Source organism: Salmo trutta, chromosome 12, assembly GCF_901001165.1.
Source record: "Salmo trutta chromosome 12, fSalTru1.1, whole genome shotgun sequence".
Taxonomy (NCBI): domain Eukaryota; kingdom Metazoa; phylum Chordata; class Actinopteri; order Salmoniformes; family Salmonidae; genus Salmo; species Salmo trutta.
The window spans coordinates 71,734,335-71,755,544 of record NC_042968.1 but is presented as its reverse complement, the minus strand read 5'-3'; the positions used below and the strand labels follow the sequence as shown (position 1 = coordinate 71,755,544).

At 42.0% G+C, this 21,210-nt stretch overlaps 1 protein-coding gene across 2 annotated transcripts in view; it reads left to right on the top strand.

Moving 5' to 3' along the window:
• Positions 1-6,585: 6,585 nt before the first annotated feature.
• The window catches only part of LOC115204093 (BMP/retinoic acid-inducible neural-specific protein 1), a 126,851-nt gene continuing 112,226 nt past the window's right edge, over positions 6,586-21,210 (top strand). For both annotated transcript variants that reach the window (XM_029769400.1, XM_029769401.1), the window contains exon 1: positions 6,586-7,002. The gene's annotated coding sequence lies outside the window, so the exon portion shown is untranslated. The remainder of the gene's footprint in view (positions 7,003-21,210) is intronic.

Sequence of the window (21,210 nt, the reverse complement as noted above, 5' to 3'; positions counted from 1 at the left end):
CCACAAGATGGGCCCCCGGCCGAGCTGAGAGAGAGAAAAAGCACCAAGCGGAGTTGAAGAAATGTTGCAGTTGGCACTTTGGTCTGTAACCGTACTTCATAGCCAGCAATTTATCCCCCAGAATGGGCCATTCCCAACCTGGCCCCCCATACTGTAACGACCATCTAATCATAGTAATGCCATGAAGGAACAGTTCAGACCATAACACTGCTGGAAAATAAATAATATCAGATGCATTGTGGTGTGTTTTAATGGGGCGGCATGTAGCCTAGTGGTTAGAGCATTGGATTTGTAACCAAAAAGTTGCAAGATCGAATCCCCGAGCTGACAAGGTAAAAATCTGTCGTTCTGCCCCTGAACAAGGCAGGTAACCCACTGTTCCTAGGCCGTCATTGAAAATAAGAATTTGTTCTTAACTGACTTGCCTAGTAAAATAAAGAATTCCTTCTCCAATTGTCCAGAGAGGTCTTATTCGCTCCTAAGACCTCATCACCTGTGAAGACAGACCTAATGTTATTTAGAACATAATAAAGGTACATGTCTTAGAAAAACAATATGTCATGGACTTCAGTGTATATATACACATACAGTACATTTTACATTACAGGCATCACAAGCTCATACATGACAAAGCTCTTGTAGTCAGTGCTGTAACTTGGTCTGTGGGAACATTCTGTACTGTAGCAGGAATATTCTTCCTCGTGGGAATGTGAATGTCATTCCACTTGCATTCGACACCAGCTGCGCATGCAACTCTAACAGGTCTCGTATAGTATATGTCATCTTTTTGTGCCTGTTGCATCCTTAGTGTTTCCAGAGAAAAGAGACGTTCACGTTCGCATTTACACTACCACTTGTTGACACAAATACATTTTTGTTGCTGTGCGTGTAGAGGAACTACAGAGGGAACTGTCACAATGAGATTTCACTTTTCAGACATGCAGCAAGCTAGCATGTGAAGCCACAGTTTCCCAGACTTCACCATACTACTTCAGATTACGATCACACACTCTTACCCTGGTAATGAGGGTCAAATATGCAGCCAGGTAAAACAATTAGTTAGTAAATATTATGAAAATGTTCCAGTACATTTCTGGGGATTAATTTAGCATTGCTAAGTAATTTATTAGTGTCTCAGATTGGACTGCAAACACATGACAAAGATGTGGAAGACTCACAAGGTCTTCAAAACTGGTGCTGTTTTCTTTGGATTTCGATTCAGAGGTGCAATTTCACATCTTAATATTTGTATTATGTGTACAGTACAATGCATGAACTTGGGAAACATGCTTTTAGCGTCAATAATCACAAGTTGAAAATCGAACATCGGTTTGATACACAGTGCCAAAAATAGCCAAACAGTGATGTTATCCATAACTAAAATGTATTCACACCTAAAGCATATAAACACCCACATTGTTCAACAGCCTGTATACAGGTTGTTAGATACCTCTCCGTTCTGCAAAATGTTGTAAGATCAACTGTTCTCGTTACTGTACCGTCACAGTTAGTTGCTAGGCTTAACTGTCATTCAATATTGGAGGAGGACTCTGTGGTTCAGCTTTCGCACCATGGACAGCTCTAACATGGGAAGCTGGTATCAGCACCATGGACAGCTCTGTGGGAAGCTAGTTTCAGCACCATGAACAGCTCTTATAGGGAAAGACAGTTTCAGCACCAGGGACAGCTCTTATAGGGGAAAACAGTTTCAGATCTATGGACAGATCTTTTAGTGGGAACAGTTTCAGAACCATGGACAGCTCTTATAGGGGAGACCGGTTTCAGAACCATGGACAGCTCTTATGAGGGATGTTCTGGTAATGAACACAGCCGCAATGCCCAGGGAGGTGATTACAATATCATGTCCGTGCAAATAGTTAATTAGCGAAACCTGATAATTTCACCAGGGACGGCCCAGGCAGCACACGAACAAAGACGCTCTGCTGCGCCACAGCCAACGAATGGGGAGCAGGGCACAGAAATGAAATATCAAGCAAAATGCCAACAAATGTAATCTGCTTTGAAAAATAACAAATCAGGCCCCTTTGTAGAGCCAGCCACTAAGCCACACAAGAATGAGCAAGGACAACCTGGAGCGTTTAGATGTGAGTGAGTGAGTGAGTGAGTGAGTGAGTGAGTGAGTGAGTGAGTGAGTGAGATAATGCAAGAAGAAAGAGCGAATGAAAGAAAGACACTGAGGAGGTGAGAGACAGAAGTGATTGAGAGATACATAGCACAAGGAGAGAGGTAAAGAGACTGTCAACGACTGCAGTGGGAGTAACTGTCAAGTTACTGCACTAGCGGCTACACTGCTGTGGGATGCTACAAGGGGAGCGGCTCCATGCAACATCCCAGCGTCCCAAAGAGAGGCTCGTCAAAAATCCCTCAGTCACATCTTAATCACTGCTTAATGATTTACACAGAACAACAGCCTATCAAGGCTTGTCTTTGTTTTCCTTTCTCATTGTACTTGCATATGCTCTTCTGTTCCACTCGACAAGAGAGAAACAAACAAACCCTGCATTCTCTTTCAAATGACATAGTTTGCCGAGAGCAGTGAGGGAGGAGAAAGAGAGAGTGAGTGCTGCTGTTAGATTGCCTTCTGCTTGCTGATGTTATTGAAATGTCTAGTAGGTACCTGTTCAGCTCCAGCAATGTTCCTGTTGGAGACAAGATGTGATGATGCACATTGAGGCTCATTAGTTACCTGATTGGGTACATGGAGGGGAAGGACCTGATCTTAGATCAGCACGCTCTGAGAAGCCCTATAAATACGGACCCTGTAAGGTGGTATTACCCAAGTCCTTTGTCAGCGCAGTAAACCATTGACACCCCAATGACAATATGAGAGGCCTTGCATCCCGTTAAACACATTCAGGTCACCCCATTGGAATCCTGTTAACCTCGGAGAGTGTGAACTAATTTATTTATTTTCCGCTCCCGTTTTATGGTTTCTCCTATAAACCCTGCCATTAACGCTGATAGAATTATTGCAGTTTGTTAACTTGTATATTAATATCAGGTCCTGAGTGAAACAGCTCACTCCAGTCAAGCCAAGATCAGAGTTTATTACTCTAATTTCCCTGTGAAGAGCTTGTCCATTAGGGGACTGTGAAGAGCTTGTCCATTAGGGGACTGTGAAGAGCTTGTCCATTAGGGGACTGTGAAGAGCTTGTCCATTAGGGGACTGTGAAGAGCTTGTCCATTAGGGGACTGTGAAGAGCTTGTCCATTAGGGGACTGTGAAGAGCTTGTCCATTAGGGGACTGTGAAGAGCTTGTCCATTAGGGGACTGTGAAGAGCTTGTCCATTAGGGGACTGTGAAGGGCTTGTCCATTAGGGGACTGTGAAGAGCTTGTCCATTCGGGGACTGTGAAGAGCTTGTCCATTAGGGGACTGTGAAGAGCTTGTCCATTAGGGGACTGTGAAGAGCTTGTCCATTAGGGGACTGTGAAGAGCTTGTCCATTAGGGGACTGTGAAGGGCTTGTCCATTAGGGGACTGTGAAGTGCTTGTCCATTAGGGGACTGTGAAGTGCTTGTCCATTAGGAGACTGAACTGGGGAGGCATTAGGAAAATATGTTACTTAAAAATCATCCAGGTCACATCAGGCCTGGACATGCATATAATAGTATCATTCGCATTATATTTTTTTTCATTCACCTTTAATCCGCCTTTTATAATCATCTACCTTTAAACCTAATTATAGTAAATTATTTTGTCAGCACCAACACATTTGTCACATTTACTCAGGTAACAGTGGATTGCACCATCCTGTGCCTAAGTGTGGAACAATTAAACAGGCATTTGCTGTCAGAGGAATGGCCCTGTGAGATTTGAATTGAGGTTTGATGCGGTGGTCTATAGGAGGAGGAGGATGGTGTAGTATGTGGTGCTGGGCTGACTACTGACTGCTGACTGCCCAGGTAACCTTTTGCAGATTAGATTGTTTCTCATTAGAGTCAGGAGAAGGCCAGGCTGGTAACACCTCATTCCTACTCTCTCTCCCTCCCTCTCTTTCTCTCTGACTGATCTGGCTCCATTCTTACGCCTTCTACATGGAGAAATTGAGAAAATCCTCATGCAAATATAATGACGGATGGAGCTGCTGGGTATTTGGACATCTGTCTTCTCTCTCACAGCTCAGCCAGAGAGCTGAGGCTGTATGACAGGCCCATGGCCAGTGTGGAATAACACGGGAGATGGAGAATTATCTCCCTGCTACCCCTAGAGAACTTCCATTAGTAGGTTGTCAGTCTAGCAAACACCCCAGCAGCCTTCCAGGCAGGACAAGTCAGCTCCTCACTTCTAATAGCATGAGATCATATATGCCTGGCTAAAGTTAGAACTATTTAGGTGATACGGGCCTGGAGTTTGGTGAATTGAAATTATGTAGATGATACACTCAAAAGTGCATAGAAAATTGTACTACAATGGTACTAAAACAAATATGTCATAGGCAGTGATAGATCAAATGTTTTTTTGTGTGTAGAGAATGCAAATATTTGTGTCAAGTGAAGTGTGTGTACATGTATGTGTGTGTAAGTGTGTGTGTGTTACATCTGTTCCTGCCACACCCTCTACTTCTCATCCCGTGTCTCCTTAACCTGCCGCTACTCCCCCAGTGCTCTCTCCCCTTCTCTTTCTGTATGTGTGCATCTGATTGTGTGAGGGGAGACAGGTGTGCTGGAGTCAGAGCAGATCCCCACTAGCTGCAACATGCTCCATAATCAAGACCTCTACAAGTACTCAGCCCTGCCACTTCCACGCTGCCAGTTTGTAGGCCACTGCTCAGTCAGTCTGCAGTTCAAGCTGTTTGTTCCTGCATAGATCTTGTTATCCAGTTGTGCCTGTTTTTCCCTAGCCTGACGCTGCTTTTCTCTCCGCAACAGTTCCGTCCGCTCTGACTCTGGTCCCTGTCTCCAGTCCCTTGTCTCGTCAGTCCTGCTTCCTTGCCCTGGACCCCCGCTCTACTGCTTCCTTGGATTCCGCTCCGGACCTGCTTACCCTGCCACTACTCCCCTTGCCCTAGCTTCAGTTCCTGGTTCCCTGCTACCTGCCCGAGCTCCCCCTGGCCTGCACCCCATCTCCCCCCGCTTTTCAATAAATACCTTAATTATCTTATCCCTGTCTCCTCGTCTGAGCCTGCACTTGGTTTCACCTGCTCCGCCCCGCTTAACAGTTTGTATGAGAGAGATAGAGCGAGAAAGAGAGAGTGTGTGTGTGTGTGCATGCAAGCGTGTGTGTGTGTATGCATGTACGACACCATAAGTACACTTCCGTAGATACTCATGTATAGAGCTCATGTACCAAATCAAAGACACAGTAGAGGGGCGGTCTATATGCCATGTTAGAGGTACATGTAACACTGATCAAGGGATGCTCTAGTTGATAAAACCTAATATCAAAAGGAAAATATGAGCTTCTAGTCCAATGGCAGTATTTCCATGACAAGTGATTTTAAACTCGCATAAGTGGAGTCATCCACCTGTGAATGATATGAAATATGCACTTGTCAAAGTTAAACTCCGAGTGGCGCAGTGGCATAAGGCACTGCATCTCAGTGCTAGAGGCGTCATTACAGACCCTGGTTTGATCCTGGGCTGTGTCACAACCAGCTGTGATCGGCCAGCGCACAATTGGCCCAGCGTCGTTCGGGTTAGGGGAGGGTTTGGCCGGAGTATGCCATCATTGTAAAATAAGAATTTGTTCTTAACTGACTTGCCTAGTTCTATAAAAAATAAAATAAATGCCATTGTAAATGCATAGGTGTAGACAGCGAAATGCAAAAGTGTTTGGAAAGCCAACTGCAATGCATAGGCCTCTATAACAGGAACATGGACAGTGGCCAGCAGAACGCTTCGCGTCTTTTTAGCGTTTTCAGGGCCATAGACAGCCAACACGCATAGCCCTCTGTACTGGAGCACTTTCAGGACACTGGACAGCGTCTCCACATATTTTCTCTTGCTTGTGCAAACAAATCCCACACATACTTAGTTATTCATTCACTCTGGGTACGGTGTACAACCATTATTCGTCATCTGGCAAGTGTGCGCTCCCTAATCCATTAGTGTGTGTGTGTGTGTGTGTGTGTGTGTGTGTGTGTGTGTGTGTGTGTGTGTGTGTGAGAGAGAGTGAGAGAGAGTGAGAGATAGAGAGAGAGATACATGCGTAGTTGGGTTTTATTCCTGCTTCACATTACTAGGTTTCCATTGAAACAGTCACACAAGAAACAGTCACACAATGTAAAAGCGCGGTGGTAAGGCATTCTTTAGGAGTCGATCTTTGATTTCGTCCCGGACCCTGCTGTTGTCAGAGCTTCATCATTATATTCAAACCTAGACTCTACACTTTCCTCAGTAGTCCGATTTGGGGCTGCTTTACCGTTTGTCATTCGGTCTTCTTTTGGGGATTTTCAAAGTTGAACCTTTATAATCGTTGTTTATCAACACATAATGTCACGACACGGTATATCGTTCATCCTCCACCCTTCTTTCCCCCCTCCTTCTCTCCCGTTCGTCTCGTGTGGTTCAGTCCCACCCCCTGCTGTCTGGTATTGCCGTCCTCTACAATACAAAACTGTATTTCTCAGTACCTCCCCCTAGTTTCGCTTCCTTTTGCACTGCACTCGATCAGTCTCTGCCTACCTTCCTTGGTATCCTCACTACCACCTCTTCACCTGCGAACGACTTTCACGGATCCGAGCTCGCCCGAACCTCCCTAGAACACATCGGGATATTTCTTCTTATCTGTCGAACTCCCGTTTCCCCACGGGTCGACTTGGTCACTCTGTTTCTCTGTGTACTCATGCTTACCAACTTGCCGAGCCGAAGGATTTCTCTCTCTTGAGCATGAGAAGGACCGCCAACTCATCCACAATTCAACATCTAAGATTGAGCTACCAGCATGCACACTGGATACATATGCTCCAGCAAAAGTTTTCGGCCAGAAAACTAAAGCACCTTGGACCACATATTCCGAGCACAGGGGAGAATCAGTTTTAGGTAAGCCTCCATAAGTGTAGCTTAATTTGCGTTAAATTTAATATTTTATATACACACTATACCAGTTATTAGTATAGCTAGAGGTTATGCTATAGCCTACTGACAGTTATGGCGATTTTGCATGGTCAACATGATAGGCTACAGTGTTCTTTTCTGGACGGATGCGTTTTTCTTTGCTTTATCATTGTCAAATCAGGCATCGTGTTGTCTTATATATAGCCTATTTGAGTTTTGTGTTTCCATGTGTCCAACCTATGTTGTTATTTATCTCAAGTAACATTCACTAAATGTCCATTACTGTGGATATGAACAACGCTAGATCCTAATACCTTACATTTACATGCAACGTGAGTTGGTGGTTCAGTGCAGTAGGCGATAGGCTGAATTCTCATTGCATATGACTGGAGACGGTATGTATGTAATGCGAGGCTGCAGAGGAGGATGAAATAATGAAAGAGCGTAATAGTGAGGGGGAGAAAGGATTAAGATTCCGTTTTCTGTCCACGCATAGTTTCTTTCACACTGACCCTCGCCTCAATGAATGGACCGTCTGAATCAGACCAGGGCACATTTAAGTTCCAGGCACAGCATCATAATATGCTTGTGTATTTTGTTCTAGAAAAAACGGGGTTCAGCTCAAACGTTGATTCCCATTCCCATGTGGGATTATATCAACATTACTACAGTTGATTGCGCAGTGTGAGTCCCTATCAGTTCATTTTACAACATACGACTTAAATACCGACGCTTCTGAAAGTCAAGACTTATGCCGCATTTCAATTGCTCACATTTCAAGCATCGTTAGTTTGTTTCTAGCGAAGTGTGGAATGAAGGCCACCCGTTTCACCTGCAGTATGGAGTGTAATGCAATGGTGAAATGCATTCATGTTAGTCTCTCAGTTGTTAATATGCAGTAATTGGTGTGTCACTTATTTTATCTTATCCGTGAATACTTTCAAACACAGTTTAGACAGAATCCATCGTGCAAGTGTATGCGTGTGTGTATGTGTGTAAAAATATAGCAAATGCGACAATATCAGTCAGGACTGTTGCCTCATTAGTCTACCTTTTCAACACAGACCTGTATGTTGGAGAGCAGCTTGATCAATAATTCAAAGATGCTGATGTTAATGGCTTATTCAAATCAATTCAACAGAGCAGAAATGTTATGATCAGAAAATATATGTATGTTTAGGAGGTTGCACCATCGAGCCAAAGTTGCCTCTCCTCCCCTTCAAGTGAAGTTGTGTGAGTGCGCTACTGTCAACTAACTGCGGGGGGAGCTCGCGCTCTTTTGGCTCATGTGTCATATCATCATCTACAGGCAGGATAATTGACTGGTGCTGATGAATACACGATTAGAAATGCAACTCCACTTTTAGTGGGCAATTCGTTTTTTAGAACTAACGACTGGGTTTTATAACTAACGACTGGGACTTCTTCTTTACTTTGTGCCTTTATATATGTGCCAATAGAGTTCGTTATCCTTCCAGTTACAGATCAATCATGTACTCTCGGTCTTACTCTCCTGAACCCATTTTAATTCCACATCAGACAAATGTAATTTCAAACAGACATGGTACAGCAATGATTGAACTAAGATACATTTTCTCTTGACATCTTCATATGAATCAAATCATAATAACGACATATACTGTAGAGTGGTCATTTCAACATGTTCATTGACCAAGATAAAAGTAGGCCACAGCAGCAGCAAGAACAGATTTACTGTCATTGTTAATATCACTATTGACATCATATCCATGCTGCCATGTGGCCTGTTTTGTGATCAACACCAAGTTGAAAGTTGTCAATCGATATAGCTCTCTTCAAGTCCACTCTGAATGACATTCCATTTCTACTCTGCATTTTAAGTGCTCTTTACAATGGACACTTTCCACGAACTGTTTTTCCAGGCAAGGCATTAACACATACATATTGACCGTATGCCAATATGTTATATCACATTATTCTGCGATTAACATGCATGAAAAAATGGCTACAGCCACAAAACAAAGTCTTTTTTTTTAATATGTCATATGGCTAATTCAATCAGATGGCCTTTAGATTTCATATATGATGGCAACATATAATCATTTTCAAAGAGAAACGGCTCACAATCACATATGCCAAAAAGAAAATGCCTGCAGGAGCTTGAGGCTACAGCTGTGTCCCATGCTTGGTGACACTGTGTTGACGAAGCCTTCAAAGCCTGGGAGTACATGCTGCAGCATAATGTTTTGTGACTCCTGCTGTGCACTCCAATGATGGATTGATTGCAACCTCATGTTGCCATGATTCACAAAGGCAAATAAAGGACTACACACTAGAGACTACACACACACACACACACACACACACACACACACACACACACACACACACACGCACACACACACACACACACACACACACACACACACACAGATTAGGGAGCATAGTTGCACATTCTCCCTAAATAGATAAACTGAGAGGTAGGCAGTGGCCCATTCTCCTTATGTATGGACAAGAATATCAAATACAAGCCCTCTCAGTGCCGGAGCTAGAAGAGCTAACTGTCTCACATTGCCAAGAGGCATCAGGCGTCTCCACTATTGGCTGGACTAGCAGTGTGTGCTGGTTGCAGCTGGAGTGGCCGGAAAGGCTTCCTTCCAGAGGGAATAAAAAACCTGTTTTGATGGGAAGAAAAACAACAGTGGTCAAATCAAGCCATGTGTCAGAACAACACATAACGGATGGTGAACTTCATTCCAAATTGCAGTGGTAATCATTTGACCTGCAGTTGTCCTCTGGCCTGTACTTCTCCTCTGGGGCTACCACAAGACCTAAGCAGAAATGAAGTTTCTGGATGTGTTAGTTGACGTGAGGCTACTGTGGGATTGCTTGACCAGTAACTAAAGACAAAAAAATCTACGACTCGTACCTATACGTTATGTACTCCTATATAAAATGTTCCTTGCCCAGAGTGCAACTGTGAGATGTGCATACTGCATCTCACCATGCACTCATATACATATATGTATTTCCTACTTACTCTATGTACTTTCCAATACAGTAGTGAGCTAATGGGATGAGTATGCATGGCTTACCGTGCACAGCAGGGATAGTGCCCTACAGCTGAAGGAAGCCTCAAAAATCTCTCAGTGAGTCAATCAAGGCAGACATTTTTTTATGCCTGCAAAATTAATATAGACACCTCAATCAATTATTTATCAGTCAAATACGTACCTTCAGGAGGTATTCACATCCCTTGACTTTCTCTACATTTTGTTGTTACAGCCTGAATTTAAATAGATTAAATTGGCCGACACACAATACCCCATAATGTTAAAGTGGAATTATGTTTTAATTATTATTTTTTTTTTTACAAATTATTAAAATGTAAAGCTGAAATGTATTGAGTCAATATGTATTCAAACCCTTTGTTAAGGCAAGCCTAAATAAGTTCAGGAGTAAAAATGTTCTTAACAAGTCCCATAATAAGTTGCATGGACTTGATTTTTTACTTGATGACAATAGTAACTTTTAAACAGTTACAGAGTTTAATGTAGGTGATAGAAGAACACTGAGGATTCATCAACAACAATACGAACATAATTAACAGAGTGAAAAGAAGGAAGCCTGTACGGAATGTAAAAAAGGAATGCATCCTATTTGCACAATGCACTAAAGTAATACTGCAAAATCAATAAACTTTTTGTCCTGAATACAAAATGTTATATTTGGGGCAAATCCAATACAACACATTACAAAGTACCACGTTCCATATTTTGAAGCATAGTTGCGGTTGCATCATGTTATGGGTATGCTTGTAATCGTTAAGGACTGGGGAGTTTTTCAGGATAACAAAGGAACGTAATGGAGCAAAGCACAGGCAAAATCATAGAAGAAAACCTGGTTCAGTCTGCTTTCCACCAGACACTGGGAGGTGAATTCTCCTTTCAGCAGTAAAACATGAGGCCAAATCTACACTGGAGTTGCTTACCAAGAAGACTGAATGTTCCTGAGTGGGCGAGTTACAGTTTTAACTTAAATCTGCTTAAAAATCTATGGCAAGACTTAAATGGTTGTCTAGCAATGATCAATTAACAATTTGACCGAGCTTGAAGAGTTGAATAGAATGATGGGCAACTATTGTACAATCCAGGTATGCAAAGCTCTTAGAGACCTACCCAGAAAGTCTTACAGATGTAATCGCTGCCAAAGGTGATTGTAAGGGGTTTGATGTGAATACTTATGTAAATGAGATATTTCTGTTTTTAATAAATTTGAAAACATTTCTAAAAACATATTTTCACTTTGTCATTATGGGGTATTGTGTGTAGATGGATGAACAAAAAAATATTTAATCCATTTTGAATTCAGGCTGTAACACAATAAAAAGTGTAGTAAGTCAAGACAGATGAGTACTTTCTGAAGGCACTGTATACTGTACAGTATATGCACCTTCATCAGGGGGTGAACCCTAATGCTATGTTATACACTGGTGGTGAAACTGAACTGACATTATCTATCCCCACTGTAGAAGACACATCTGTGTGGTTGTGAAATACCAATATTATTTCTAACCTGTAAGTGAATGTAGGTGTATAGCAATGTGTAAAATGTTGATTTATTTGACTATTTCTAATATCATACACAAAAAAGAGCGTGTAATGATTCAAAACCCATACAATATTCCCTGTCAGAATATCTACAAAGATGAAAACAGTAAATAAACTTCAACCATATAATTATGACAGCCTAGCCATCAATCAGGCCAGGTGCAAAACAACAACAACAACACAAACATGTTTACTTCAAGAAAGTCTAATGTTTGGTCAGTGTTAAATAAGTGAGGTTGATTCACAGGTGCATGTCCACCTAGCTACATTCTGATCATTTTATGGATAAAAAAAATCCATATATAGATCAATTCACAAATGTAATCCCAAACTTTACCCAAAGGCAGGACCAAGGAAAATTTGCATTCATTTAAGGAGAGCGAAGAACATAGCCTGAGGAACATTGATTGACCAGATACGTTTCTGTTGAAAGACATAGTAGTCTGTACAAACTTGTGAACGTGACCTTGGCTTGAATCATCTTGATTTTAGTGCTCAGCAAATTATCCAGTGTCTATATGGGTTCACAATTTCAGTGTTAAATTAACACACAGTTTAGTTTAACGCCTTATTTGCATATTTCCCAGAGTGCCTTGCTTTTCAAGTGAATTGTAGAGTTACCACCCATGACTGTATTTGTTAGTGACAGAGACATAGTTATTGCATTCATTCTCAATCCTGTGGCCTTCACTAAGTGAATATTTTATAATTCATTTAAAAATAGATTTTTTTCTCTGTTTAGTTTTTCTAGATTTTTTTAAATGTTTTTATTTTTATAAAAAACAACACAATTCAATCTTCTAAGTCCACAACAATGCTTAAACCACACCAGGAGACCACTGTTGAGGTCTGGGAAAAATCTAAGAATATTTATTTGGGGGGTGTTGATACCGTTTATTCAGTGTACACCAGCAAAATAACTTGTTTGGTTAGCGGTGTTTCTGTAGCACACATGATTTTAGAGTTTGCTAAACTAATCACCACTGTATTGATGCAAATAATCATCATCATTCTGCCAGGTAGGCATAGGCTACGTTGTTGTGAACATTTAATTGAAAAGGTTTTTGGGAAAGCCTTTCCATCTACCAGAAAACAGTTATCAATATTAGCATCATCGCTAACGGCTACACAATGTCAGTGTCCGTGTATATGAGATGAGAAATAGAGTCAGTCGCAGGACACCGAACTGAGTAAAATATACGTTATTTTACTCTATGAAAAGTTCATAATACAAAATCCACACAGGGATAAAACAATAACTATACATACAACCAACAGTAGAACAATAACGCACAACACATACTGAATATCAGAGGGTTTAAATAGGGAAGTAATCATAACGAAATGGGAACCAGGTGTGAACAATTAAGACATAACAAATGGACAAAGAAACATGGATCGGTGGCAGCTAGAAAGCCGGTGACGATGACCGCCGAACGCCGCCCGAACAAGGAGAGGCACCAACTTCGGCGGAAGTCGTGACACACAAAGTGGTAGACAAACTCATGTCTGATGATAATCTTGTGCAAGTGAATTCATATTCTAAAAGGTTCAATACCTTTAGTTGATTTCCTACAGCGTTCAATACATTATTGAATTTTGTTGAATTCTGTTTTAATGTCTGAATTCCATGATTCCACCTACATTCTCTGCATCGCAGATTTTATAGGGCTCTACATTCAGAATGACTGCCTGCCAGGTTGGGAAGACTACGTTATGAGACTACCTAAACCATCCAAACTGGAACAGACATTTCATTAACAGGTGCAATAAATCCAGATAGGATTAACAGATAGGATTACTTTAGAAAAAATGTGATATTTATATTTGAGTAGCATAAGATTAATTAATTAATCAATGTTCGTGCAAACACAGATATTTTTTAAAACGATTACATTTTTTTTAACCCATAATAGAGCATGTTAGGAAATATGATAATGATGGGTGTGGTATAATGATAACGCTGGTTATTAACACAAATGTGTGTTAATTTAACACCTACAGAGTTCATTTAACACTTGAATCAACACTATAAATGTTGCACTGAAAAATCTGCACTATCCACTGGGAACAGACGTCAATTCAATGTCTTTTCCATGATGGTTCAACGTAATTTCATTGAATGACATGGAAACAACCAGAGTGTGCCGAGTGGATCGGTAACACTGGCCAATTTGCTGTGTGCAAGATTTTGTTTGGGATCTTTTTTTTTTTTACTCTTGTCTTGTATATTTTGATAGTTATCTTTTAGCTTCTAGTGGATTAGATTAAATTTGAATAGGAGAGAGGCTGGTCTTTTTGAAAGGCATTTTCATCATGCCATAATAATGCAGCCATTATTGAATCTAAACGGTATTAGCCTCAGGAGAAAGAATGCAATTAAAAGATAATAATGAAAAGTAAATCTTTCTGCCTCTGGGTCTACATTGTTTATTGTTTCTGGTCTTCTCACATTTGTATTTGTTTTGTAGGACATTTTTTAATCTTACAGCCTACATTTTTCTGTATTTAGACAACAAATTAGACAGCAGCATACATGTTTGAAAGAATGTATGTATTACTATTTGATTGCTAAATGTTTCACTATCAAGATCAAAATATTACTTTGGTCAAATCTAGGACTACAGTGCAATACGGGTTATTCTTGCTATGTATTTTAATGAATCACTGATGGACAGACACAATTTGGATAATTATCCCATATGTCATTTAGCTGATGACCTGATTCTACAGTTGTAGTATCTTAATTTGATCACCCTGTCGAAAGAGAACATTCCTGCAATGCAGGTCATTTTTCAATTATGTGTATTTGCAGTTTAAAAAGACTTCTGAAGTTTAATTTCCACTTTGAACTTTTAGACTTGATTTTCCTTCTATCAACCCCTATAAAAATGTAAATTCATTATAATCCACACAATAATTCAAATGTCCTGCTGTAGCAAACACGCTCAAATTGAGATGCTATACATATGAAGCAACATGTTGGTTTTTATGCCACCACTGTCAAAGCTATTAGTCATGAATGAAGGCTTTATGGCTTCACAATAACAAACACATTGCCATTCCCGAGACCATGTATAGTTGACAGTGTATCTTGGTATGTCGCTGGGTGGCCCTATTGATGCAGGTATACATTTTCTCATTAATATAAAACATTATTATCATCATAAATCTTGCCATATAGGCCATTCATCATGATTGGCACCAATAATAGTGATATGGAATCCTTACAGTCAAAGCCATTAACAGTACTGTATTTAACTATGGCTTTTCCTGGATGTTGGGTGGCCAATCAAAAATGCATATTATGATCAATGGTAAAATAAAAAACAAGTTAATTGTGTAGATACAGTGAGGGAAAAAAGTATTTGATCCCCTGCTGATTTTGTACGTTTGCCCACTGACAAAGAAATGAGCAGTCTATCATTTTAATGGTAGGTTTATTTGAACAGCGAGAGACAGAATAACAACAAAATAATCCAGAAAAACTCATGTCAAAAATGTTATCAATTGATTTGCATTTTAATGGGGGAAATAAGTATTTGACCCCCTCTCAATCAGAAAGATTTCTGGCTCCCAGGTGTCTTTTATACAGGTAACGAGCTGAGATTAGAGCACACTCTTAAAGGGAGTGCTCCTAATCTCAGCTGTTACCTGTATAAAAGACACCTGTCCACAGAAGCAATCAATCAATCAGATTCCAAACTCTCCACCATGGCCAAGACCAAATAGCTCTCCAAGGATGTCAGGGACAAGATTGTAGACCTACACAAGGCTGGAATGGGCTACAAGACCATCGCCAAGCAGCTTGGTGAGAAGGTGACAACAGTTGGTGCAATTATTCGCAAATAAAAAGATCTCACCTCGTGGAGTTGCAATGATCATGAGAACGGTGAGGAATGGGAGGATCTTGTCAATGATCTCAAGGCAGCTGGAACCATAGTCACCAAGAAAACAATTGGTAACACACTACGCCGTGAAGGACTGAAATCCTGCAGCGCCTGCAAGGTCCCCCTGCTCAAGAAAGCACGTATACATGCACGTCTGAAGTTTGCCAATGAACATCTGAATGATTCAGAGGACAACTGGGTGAAAGTGTTGTGGTCAGATGAGACTAAAATGGAGCTCTTTGGCATCAACTCAACTCGCTGTGTTTGGAGGAGGAGGAATGCTGCCTATGACCCCAAGAACACCATCCCTACCGTCAAACATGGAGGTGGAAACATTATGCTTTGGGGGTGTTTTTCTGCTAAGGGGACAGGACAACTTCACCACATCAAAGGGACAATGGACGGGGCCATGTACCGTCAAATCTTGGGTGAGAACCTCCTTCCCTCAACCAGGACATTGAAAATGGGTTGTGGATGGGTATTCCAGCATGACAATGACCCAAAACACACGGCCAAGGCAACAAAGGAGTGGCTCAAGAAGAAGCACATTAAGATCCTGGAGTGGCCTAGCCAGTCTCCAGACCTTAATCCCATAGAAAATCTGTGGAGGGAGCTGAAGGTTCGAGTTGCCAAACGTCAGCCTCGAAACCTTAATGACTTGGAGAAGATCTGCAAAGAGGAGTGGGACAAAATCCCTCCTGAGATGTGTGCAAACCTGGTGGCCAACTACAAGAAACATCTGACCTCTGATTGCCAACAAGGGTTTTTCCACCAAGTACTAAGTCATGTTTTGCAGAGGGGTCAAATACTTATTTCCCTCATTAAAATGCAAATCATTTTATAACATTTTTGACATGCGTTTTTCTGGATTTTTGTTGTTGTTATTCTGTCTCTCACTGTTCAAATAAACCTACCATTAAAATTATAGACTGCTCATTTCTTTGTCAGTGGGCAAACGTACAAAATCAGCAGGGGATCAAATACTTTTTTCTCCTCACTGTAATCCTCTAAGAAAGCCAAAGGTCCAAACCTCATGTCTCTATCATAATCTGTTCAAAACATATTAGAGTTCTTACCCTTGTAGGATGGTCAAAATTAGGGCGACTAAATCAATGGAGGCCAGAGAAGGAGGCCAGAGAAAAGAAGTGGTCAAAAATCAGGAAAATAGAAACGCCAGCTAGGCTGGATGCTGTGGGAGAATTAAGGCTATCTGATAGGCTTACCATTGAACTCATCATCTATTTTCTGAAATATTAATGCGAAGTTCCTGTTCTTTTTCAAAGACTTCTCACAAAAACAAGCATATCTCCATGAAATGTCAACGGAGCACTGAGCTATTTATTTTCAAAGCCTTTTACATTTAATTCAGCTCATGTCATGGTAATTTAGCTATTTGCGGCACGTGGGAAACAACTTGGAAGACAACGACCACAAAATGTAAAATCCTCAAAAGTTTCAGCGAGAAAGCTGCACTGCTCTGTCAACAAGAGTTTGGTGCTTATTATTGGACGTATTAAGTTACGAAATACCAGTTTTTGGATAGAATGATAATGATATGTTTGAGAAAGACCCCACTGAAAGATTCAGAACATGAAGAATCATATTAGTCTTGGTAAAATGTATTCTATAACATAAGGAAGTGAAATGTCATTGCCAAAGCGCGTTTTCACCCACTCTGGGCAGAGTGGATGTCCTTCGAGCCTGGATGTCCTTCGAGGCACACTACACCCCCATAAATAACAAAGCCTCCACCATTTGGACAAAACCCCTGAATCTTGAGAAAAAGCCCAGAGGCCTCTGCAGACAGCAGAAGCCCAGTACCCTGGTTGCTTACGTGTTGGGCTGGACTCTATTCTCCAGTTTACCTGATGACAGGTTAGAAAGAAGAGAGGGAAGAGATGAAACTCCCCTACGGGTGCTATTGGGCATCCTTACTGTAGCCTGCTGAGGCTGCTGGGATTATTAATAAACAATGGCAACCTGGTGGGGTGGAGGGGATCCTGCCAGTTGGCAACTCCTCCTCACCGCTGGTACCAGTCAGTCCCCAGTCAGTGCAGTACAGTGAGGGGGCTGGCTGCCAAGGCAGCCTGGAAAATTAAAACCTCACTAAGAAATTCCACATGTGCATCTCTCTTTCTCGCTATGCTTCGGTCGGTTGTCTTCTATCTCTGGCGAATTAGAGAATTAGCGTTGTCTTGATGCTAATCCCCCGTTTGATATGCTGCTGTCTAAACCCACGTTCTCCTCCATGTTTTTGATAGAACCCCCCCTCAAAAAACGGCAAGGCCATTTGTTTTTTTCCTTGAGATCAAATAAAGATAGGGTTCAAAGGGTTCAAAGATAAATGGTCTCTCTTTAATGAGATTTACTCATCCTGCACTGTTCGGTGCTCTGTCAGTGGTCTCCTTGAAACTATCCTCAGGACCATCTTCTCATATATTCTCATCACGAACTTAGTTGTGAATTGAGGATGGTGGTCTGCTTAGATGTAATTGGTGCACTATGTAGAAATGGAGGTACTTAGGCTACTCTGACTCAAGATGTTGATTCAGATTTGCCACATGGGAGCATCTCTGACGTGGCTTTCCCTACAATTCTGAATGTCCTGACTTTGCCTGCTCACCCAGCAGACCAGCTGGCTGGTGTGTTTACGGTCATATTCAATCACTCCCTATCCCAGTCTGCTGTTCCCACATGCTTCAAGATGGCCACCATTGTTCCTGTACCAAAAGAAGGCAAAGATAACTGAACTAAATTACTATCGCCCCTTGGCACTCACTTCTGTCATCCTGAAGTGCTTTGAGAGAATAGTCAAGGTTCATATCACCTCCACCTTACCTGCCACCCTAAACCCACTTCAGTTTGCATACCGCCCCAACAGGTCCACAGACGATACAATCACCATCACATTGCACACTGCCCTATCCCATCTGGACAAGAGGAATACCTATGTAAGAATGCTGTTCATTGACTACAGCTCAGCATTCAACACCATAGTACCCTCAAAGCTCATCATTAAGCTTAAGGCCCTGGGTCTCAATCCCGCCCTGTGCAATTGGGTCCTGGACTTTCTGACGGGCTGCCCCCAGGTGGTGAAGGTAGGAAACAACATCTCCACTTCGCTGATCCTCAACACTGGGGCCCCACAAGGGTGCGTGCTCAGCCCGCTCCTGTACTCCCTGTTCACCCATGACTGCATGGCCATGCACACCTCCAACTTAATCATCAAGTTTGGAGACAACACAACAGTAGTGGGCTTGATCACCAACAACAATGAGACAGCTTACCTCTCACTCAACGTCAACAAAACAAAGGAGATGATCATGGACTTCATGAAACAGCAGAGGGAGCACCCCCCTATCCACATCGAAGGGACAGTAGTGGAGAAGGTGGAAAGTTCCTCGGTGTACACATCACAGACAAACTGAAATGGTCCACCCACACAGACAGTGTGGTGAAGAAGGCGCAACAGCGCCTCTTCAACCTCAGGAGGCTGAAAAAATGTGGCTTGTCACCAAAAACCCACAAACTTTTACAGATGCACAATCGAGAGCATCCTGTTGGGCTGTATCACCGACTGGTACGACAACTGCACCGCCCTCAACTGCAAGGCTCTCTAGAGGGTAGTGCGGTCTGCACAACGCATCACCGGGGGCAAACTACCTGCCCTCCAGGACACCTACAGCACCCGATGTCACAGGAAGGCCAAAAAGTTCATCAAGGACAACAAACACCCGAGCCACTGCCTGTTCACCCCACTATCATCCAGAAGGCGAGGTCAGTACAGGTGCATTAAAGCTGGGACCGAGAGACTGAAAAACAGCTTCTATCTCAAGGCCACCAGACTGTTAAACAACCATCACTAACATAGAGAGGCTGCTGCCAACATATAGACCCAAATCACTGGCCACTTTAATACTGTTGGTTAGGGCTTGTAAGTAAGCATTTCACTGTAAGGTTGTATTCACTGTAAGGTTGTACACGTGTTGTATTCGGCGCATGTGACAAATAAACTTTGATTTGATTTGAAATGGATTTAATAAAGGTGTCACTTTAAGCTGTTGATCTGGTGCCATTGTTCAGCTCAGAGTCAAGCTGCCTTTTTAACGCCTTGTACCGAGAGCAAGACTTTAAAAAAAGCCACCAAGTCATTCAGGCAGTCCTGAATCTACCCAACTAAACTGCAACATCAGCTATGGGGGGAAAATTGCTTGGTGCAGCGGGTTTTCGACATTGCCTGCTCGGTCCCTCACAATAACGTGCGGCCAGGTGTAGAGGGAGGAGGAGGAAAAACAAGAGGAGTCTGCTTGATTTAGCGGTAATTATAGAGAGTATTTCCTCCGTCTCCCCGTGAGTGGAAGCGAGTTTCCAATTCTAAGTCCTGTCACCTCGTGATCACTAACGGGTAGAAAGTACCTATTAGATATAGGACAAATTGCAGGGGGCTTCTCCCATGGTCCTCGTTGGGGTGCTTGGGGTGATGGTGAGGGGGAGGATGGGGAATGAGGGGAGATGGAGGTTGAGGTGTTGAGGAGACTGTGGAAACTGTTTTAAAACTCTGGAGACTTTTCCAAGGCAATGACTTCGACATTTGAACTCAAGGAATACATCCGTACAATTTTTTTCCCCAACATATAAAATAGAGGGAAGTCCTGCTCTAGGAGTGTGATGTAATTTCCCTTTCCTAGAATGAGACCGTTTCTAGAGTTCAGAAAATAGACCCTCTTTTTAAGGGTGAGTGCTTCTGGTGATGTGGCTACCTTGGTAATGACAGTATCAGCAATGGCTGACGCCCATGATATCGCGTTTGATTGATCGTTTTTAGGATAATATTAGACGATTGATAGAGATGCACACTTGGTAATTTTCAAGGTCTTGTTTGATCCTAAGCCAGGGTTTCCCAAACTCGGTCCTCGGAACTCCAAGGGGTGCACCTTTTGTTTTTTGCCCTATACACAGCTGATTCAAATAATCAACTAATCATCACGCTTTAATCATTTGAATCAGCTGTGTAGTGTTAGGGCAAAAAACAAAATGTGCACCCCTTGGGGTCCCAAGGACCGAGTTTGGGAAACGCTGTCCTAAGCCAATGCTACTAAGTCATCTTTCTTTGTAAGCTGGGAAAGTGCTGCTTCCAACAGCCAACTGAGTATATAGACTTTAAGTGAAACAACCTCATTGTCAGTGATATCTTTTGCGTCTTTATAGCAGTCTGTTACTGTGGAAAGTCATGTAGTCCTCTGTTGCTGCTGGCCAAAGAGTTACATTTTTCCATACTCTCCAAATCCTCAATCCCACTATCTTTGTTTGCATCGGTATTGACTCAAGGCCGAATTCTAACTTCAGTGCTTTTAACGGCACTGCATTGATGGACATGCAGACTTGTGTGAACATAATTCTATCAAGTTAGAATTAAGCCCATTTCGGTCGATGCCTTTTCACTTCAATAGATGAATCAGTTGCACCCATTTTGAGCCATAGAGAAATTGGGAAAATGTTGATTGAGCAGACCAACTGTGATTCGTAATATGTTGTGTGCCCACCCAACTGGAGGATGATTGAATGACATAGGCTTGGGCAACCTAACTCCATCAACAGTTTTCTCCATTTGCGTGTTCCCTAATTTAAAAACACATGAAATCACCAGCCACCAAAACTATGCCTATGCGTTATACAAATCAGTGTTATCGGTAGTTTCCCAGATTTGGCTTCTA